General features: G+C 50.0%; 1 non-coding gene across 1 annotated transcript; it reads right to left on the bottom strand.

The window, feature by feature from the left end:
• Positions 1–331: 331 nt before the first annotated feature.
• On the bottom strand, positions 332–403 carry TRNAW-CCA (transfer RNA tryptophan (anticodon CCA)). The gene has a single exon. It is a non-coding gene; the product is annotated as a tRNA-Trp (tRNA).
• Positions 404–6,163: the final 5,760 nt, after the last annotated feature.

Here is a 6,163-nt window from a genome sequence, read left to right as displayed (position 1 = left end):
ATCCATATGCGTATCTGTTCAATATAGCTCAGGATACAGGATTCTGAGGTACTGCTTTTGAACTGAATTGTCAACAGAAGCAGACAGGATCTATTTGTCTATTTTAATTCAACTCACTAACTGTTTGTTAAATGTTGACTATGTGCCAGGTACAGTGCTGGGCACTGGCAACAAAAAGACATAGTAGGCACTAGGTTGGTTGGTTGTCGTCCTTCGTTCTCCAAGAGGACCAAAATGACATCACTATGTTGGGGTCAAGGTCCAGTGTGTCCCAGTGTGGCTCGGGTACACACAATCCGTGTGAAGAGTCGAGGGGGGGAAAGAAAAAAAATGACCCCGGCGTGACTCGAACACGCAACTTTCTGAGTTGGAATCAGACGCGCTACCATTGCGCCACGGGGTTCTCATGCTATGACACCCCCTTAGAACGTACTTAATGCATACTAGGGGGCTGGACGACGATTAGAACGCTGCTGATGTCATTCTCTTCCTTTCTCATTCCAGCAGTTTCATCGCAGCGGGCCTTCAAAAACACCATTCTCACAAGGGGCCCTGCCTTCAGCACGCTGCCCGAGGGAGCCACCACACACAGAAAGAAATAGCCTCCCTTAGCCACCCCCCCCGGCCCATCACCCCACTGTCTCCACCACTTGGGGACCTCTCTGCACCAGCCTCAGGACCCTGCTCTCTCCCGCCAGCGCCCAGCACGTGGACTCCTTGTCTCCTTTTACGAAGCCAATGGCCTGCAGGGGGGCAGCCTCGGGGTCAATGAGCTGCCCAGACCCTTCCTCAGGGAGCCCCAGACGCTGCACCTAGGAGCCTGGGGGCACAGGAGGCCAAAAAGGGGGCAAACGGCAGCTGGAGGGACTGGGAGGCTCTGCACGCCAACTTGGGGGAGGCTTGCCATTCACCGCCGTCTGCCAAGGTCCGAGAAGGAGCTCCGGACTGGGAGGGGGCGAGGACAGCGATTGGGAAAGCTCACACAGTGTGAATTACCATCGGAAATCTGGGGAGTTCTGTCACGCCTGGGAGATGACCTGATAGCAGCCCCGATTCTGCTTTCTGTCCCAGAAGGGGACTCCTACCCGCCTCCAACTCAGACTGACCAGAGGCCCAGGGCTCACTGGCCCTCAGCACGTGTCAGGTGAGCTTTCGGCTGCCGACTCCCTTACTCCCAATGGCACTGTGAGGAGGAGGAGCTGCCTCACTGGGGTCATCTCCGGTTGGCCTGACCTATGTCTTGCCACTGGACTCCGATGACCCTGGAGGAGGGAGTGGGGCTGGTGACTTTGCACAGCCCTGCCTCACTTAGATCTGATTCACTTGCAAGTCAAGAGGTCACCCTGCTGATGTCAGAAACAACAATGGGACTGTAATCAAATTCATTTGAATGAATGAATGAATGAAAATTTATGAAGTAAACACAATGTGCCAGGCACTGTGCTAAGTGCTGGAATATAAATACAACCAAAAAAGCAGTCTCTGCCTTCAAGGACCTTACATTCTAAGAAGGGAAGACAACACATGAGGAAGTGATGTCCAGGGAGAGGTCAAGGAAGTCAATCCATCAACCAATGAACATCTATTAAGGATATACTCTGTGCCGGGCACTGTGCAAAGCACTGGAAAGACAAAAAGAGGTAAAAGGCAGTGCCTGCCCTTTAGGAGTTTACAGTCTAACGGGGGAGACAACAAGCAAACAAATACATACTAAGGAAACTACATACAAGATCAATAGGAAGTATATAAAAGAGGAAAAGAACTAGAATTTAGAGGGGTTGGGGAAGACTTCCTGTAGAAGATGGGATTTTGGTTGGGACTTAAAGGAAGCCAGGGAGATCAGTAGTCAGAGCTGAACAAGGAGAGCAATCCAAGCATGGGGGACATCCAGAGCAAATGTTCAGAGCGGAGAGATGGAGCATCTCATTGAAGGAAGAGCTAGAAGGCCAGTGTCACTGGATGGAAGAGTACTTGTATCAAGGAGTAAGGTATAAGAAAATTGGAAAAGTAGGAAGGAAGCTAGGTTATGATGGGCTTTGAATGCCAAACAGAGCATTTTATATGTGCTCCTGGAGGCAACAGGGAGCCACTGAAGTTTACTGAGTAGGGGAGTGGCACGGCTGGATCTGTGCCTTATGAAAATCAGTTAGTGGTTGAATGGAAATTGAATTGAAGTGGAGAGAGACTTAAGGTAGGAAGAACCACCAGCAGCTGCTGCAATAGTTCAGGCACGATGTGATGAGGGCCTGCACTAGAATGGTGGTAGTGCCAGAGCAGAGAAGGGGGCATAGTCAAGATATGTTGCAAAGGTGAAATCAACAGGCTTTGGCAGATTGGATGTAGGAGTTGAGAGATAGGAGTTGAGGATGACTCCTAGGTTGTGAGTCTGGGGGACTGGGAGGATGGTGATGCCCTTACAGTAATAGGGAAGGTAGGAGGAGGGCAGTGGTTTAGGGGGAAAGATAATGAGTTCAGTTTTGAACATGTTTAATTTAAGGTGTCTACTGGAATCCAGTTTGAGATTCTGAAAGGGAATTGGAGATGAGAGACTGGTGGTCAACAGAAGAGGTTGGGGCAGGATAGGTAGATCTGAGAATCATTAGCATAGAAATGGTAATTAATTCCATGGGAGCTGATGAGATCCCCATGGGAAGTAGTATGGAAGAAGAAGAGAAGAGGGCCCAGGACAGAACCTTATGAGAGCCCTGTGGTTAGAAGGTGTGATCTGGATGAGGATCCAGTGAAGGTGAATGAAAAGTGGTCAGACAGGTAGGAGGAGAAATAGGAGAGAGTAATGTCCTGAAAACCTACAGACAATATCAAGGAGGAGAGAGTGGTCAACAGTGTCGAAGGCTGCAGAGGTCAAGAAGAATGAGGGTTTTTTTGAGAAAAGGCCATTGGATTTGTCGATTAAGGGATCATTGGTGACTTTGGAGAGGGCAGTTTTAGTGTAATGATGAGGTTGGAAGCCAGATGGTAAGGGGTTAAGAGGAGGGAGTCTGAGAAGAGACAAAGTGGAGGAACCTATTATAGATGGCCTTTTCAAGTGTATCCATAAAAAGCAGAAGAGATATAGGATAATGGTGGGGATAGAAGGATCAAGTGAAGTCTTTTTTTTGGGGGGGGAGACATGGGCATATTTATAGGCAGTGGGAATGAGCCAGTAGACCGGGAGAAAGTGGAAAATAAGTGATAAGAGGGGGGATGACAAAGGAGGCAATCTGTTGGAGGAGACAAGAAGAAAATCACTTGAGCAGGTAGAGAGGTTAGCCTTGGTAAGTTGTAAGGCTACCTCATCAGGTAAGACAGGGGTGAAGGAGGAGGCAGTGGCAGAAGACATATGAGTGATATGAGATAGGAAGAGGGGAGGAGAGGAAGATTATAGTGAATGGCCTCAGGTTTTCTGTAAAATAAGAGGAAAGGTTCTCAGCTGAGAGGGTAGGGGAAGAGGGAGCCATGTGAGGATTGAGGAGAGATGAAAAGGTTTGGAAGAGCTGCTGTGCAGAGTGGGATGTGCAGTAAGATTGCCTAGCAGCAGTGAGAGCCTAGTTGAGGTTGTATGACATACATTCATAGCGGACTCAGTCAGAATGGTTGCATGATTTTCTTTGTCTTCATTTAGAAAGGTGTGTAGAAGTGAAGGTGACACATGTTGGGAGCAATCCAAGGCTGAGGCTTGCTGGGAATAATTGGCAATATGATAAGGGGGGTATGGATTTCAAAAGATGAGGACAGTGTAGAGTTGAATTGATTCACTAAGGGGTCAAAATGGGAAAAAGAGGAAAGAGTGGCTAGTGCAGGGCAGACGGCCTGGGAGAGAATTGAGGGATCAAGGGATTAAGAGTAGGGTTTTATAAGAGTAAGCAGAGGGAGACATGAAAAGCCAATAGATTATTGTTGGATAAGGCTATTTCAGAATTCTTGAATGTGGAGGTGGTACCATCTTTGTATGTGGCTGAGTTGGGGTGGAGGAGGAGGTCATGGGAAATGAATAGGTTGAGGAACTGAGTGGTTTGGGTGTTTTGAGGGAGAGTTAATATGTACATTAAAGTCTTCCTAGTATGAGGGCAGGAGTTGGAGAGGAGAGAAAAATTGAGCCATGATTGAGGAAGGAAAGGGGTGACCTGGAGATCTACAGACAACATCTACCAGGATTTTGATTGAGTGGTAGATATCAATAGCATGAACCTCAAACGAGGAGAGGTTACTAAGTGATGAAGGTAGAGGCATAAGCTGGAAGTGGCATTGGGGAGCAAGAAGTATTTCAACTCCCTTGCCTTGACCAGTGAGTTGAAGAGAATGAGTGGAAGTGTAGCCAGTTCTGGAAAGGGTGTCATCAGGGAAATCCTGATTTCAGTAATAGTTTGTGGATAGAAGGCATGGGAGAGGAAAAGATTCAGGATGAAGGGAAGTTTGTTGTCTGTGGAACAGACATTACACAGGGCACATTGGAAGAGCTCAGTGACATTGGTTGAAACTTTGGGGTGAGAGGGTTAAGGTGAATGGGAATAAGGAATCAGGAGGTTGGGGTAGAGAATGGTGTTTAATCATTGGGAGGTGAAGGGTATGAACAGGTGTGAGAACGTGTATAATTAAATAGAGGGTGCCACTCCACTTCTCCAAGGAGAATGGAGATCTGGCTGGAGACAAGTGCAGTATGAGATGGGACACACAGGATCAGATAATCAGATGGGAGGTTCTGCTTCTCTATTCCTTTTCCTTCTGAAAGGTAGAGGTTAGGCAGGAAAGGGCACAAGAGGGGATGGAAGTCGAACCTGCACAGAAAGACATCCCATTCCTCACCATCTTTCCTCTTCCTTCAAAGGACCAGCACAAGAGAGAGAAGGCCTGAGGCCAAAGGGCAGGTTGCTGCTCTTTGCACTGCAGGTTCTCCACGTCCAAGTTGGGAGATGGGGCAGAGGGCAGGAGGTAGAAGTTGTCTTGTGCTGCCACAGATGAAAGTTGTTGCTTTGGGGCAGATGGAAGACACTCAGTCAGCCCCTTGCCACCTTCCCTCATGGAACATGCTGTGCCCAGTAGGAGATGGAAGGCTCAAGGCATAGTGCAAGGTTCCATGAGGTCACCAAGATAGCAACTTCTAGAGCCAAAAAGACTCCAGCCAAAGAGGACCTGCCATCCATATACCTGCCTTCCCACCCCCCATCTTGTTTTTCATTGTTGTTGTTTGTCCTTCTTTCTGGAAGAGGACCCATGACATCAGCAGAGTGACCTCTTGACTTGCAAGTGAATCAGATCTAAGTGAGGCAGGGCTGTGCAAAGTCACCAGCCCCACTCCCTCCTCCAGGGTCATCGGAGTCCAGTGGCAAGACACAGGTCAGGCCAACCGGAGATGACCCCAGTGAGGCAGCTCCTCCTCCTCACAGTGCCATTGGGAGTAAGGGAGTCGGCAGCCGAAAGCTCACCTGACACGTGCTGAGGGCCAGTGAGCCCTGGGCCTCTGGTCAGTCTGAGTTGGAGGCGGGTAGGAGTCCCCTTCTGGGACAGAAAGCAGAATCGGGGCTGCTATCAGGTCATCTCCCAGGCGTGACAGAACTCCCCAGATTTCCGATGGTAATTCACACTGTGTGAGCTTTCCCAATCGCTGTCCTCGCCCCCTCCCAGTCCGGAGCTCCTTCTCGGACCTTGGCAGACGGCGGTGAATGGCAAGCCTCCCCCAAGTTGGCGTGCAGAGCCTCCCAGTCCCTCCAGCTGCCGTTTGCCCCCTTTTTGGCCTCCTGTGCCCCCAGGCTCCTAGGTGCAGCGTCTGGGGCTCCCTGAGGAAGGGTCTGGGCAGCTCATTGACCCCGAGGCTGCCCCCCTGCAGGCCATTGGCTTCGTAAAAGGAGACAAGGAGTCCACGTGCTGGGCGCTGGCGGGAGAGAGCAGGGTCCTGAGGCTGGTGCAGAGAGGTCCCCAAGTGGTGGAGACAGTGGGGTGATGGGCCGGGGGGGGTGGCTAAGGGAGGCTATTTCTTTCTGTGTGTGGTGGCCCCTCGGGCAGCGTGCTGAAGGCAGGGCCCCTTGTGAGAATGGTGTTTTTGAAGGCCCGCTACGATGAAACTGCTGGAATGAGAAAGGAAGAGAATGACATCAGCAGCGTTCTAATCGTCGTCCAGCCCCCTAGTATGCATTAAGTACGTTCTAAGGGGGTGTCATAGCATGAG

This window comes from Phascolarctos cinereus, unplaced genomic scaffold (assembly GCF_003287225.1).
Source record: "Phascolarctos cinereus isolate Bilbo 61053 unplaced genomic scaffold, phaCin_HiC Scaffold_8;HRSCAF=390, whole genome shotgun sequence".
Lineage (NCBI taxonomy): Eukaryota > Metazoa > Chordata > Mammalia > Diprotodontia > Phascolarctidae > Phascolarctos > Phascolarctos cinereus.
This window is presented reverse-complemented; position numbering and strand designations above follow the sequence as displayed.